The sequence below is a fragment of the Octodon degus genome, unplaced genomic scaffold (assembly GCF_000260255.1).
Source record: "Octodon degus isolate 3935 unplaced genomic scaffold, OctDeg1.0 scaffold00217, whole genome shotgun sequence".
NCBI classification, from domain to species: domain Eukaryota; kingdom Metazoa; phylum Chordata; class Mammalia; order Rodentia; family Octodontidae; genus Octodon; species Octodon degus.
The window spans coordinates 916,351-916,812 of record NW_004524793.1 but is presented as its reverse complement, the minus strand read 5'-3'; positions in this window follow the sequence as shown (position 1 = coordinate 916,812).

Here is a 462-nt window from a genome sequence, read left to right as displayed (position 1 = left end):
TATATATATAAATGGCTGTTATTGCAAAGACTATGATGACAATTGTCTGACTCAGTTAACAAGGGCTGACAAGCACCTGTTATAACCTGTTTAAGATCATGGTACTTACTGTGGATATTTATATAGGAGAATGTCAAGATGTCTTAACTATGAAGCAACTGAAGAGATTTGACAACCACAAATAAATATCTTAAAATAACAAACATTGTTGCTTTAAAGGTTCACAGATTTGAGACTAAATTTCACAGGAGAATGCTAACAGAGGCTTCATTAACTGGAACATAGCTCTAGGAGAAAGTGAGCTATTGACAGGCCCATTGGTTTAGGGTGGGGTAAGTATACATAGGAAAAATACTGACAGAACCCTGCAAATGGGAATAACATGAATGGGAACATTTAATGAAAAGAAACGTTAAGTGCAATTGCTGAGTACACTGGCATTCAGACAAGAGCTGCTTAGAA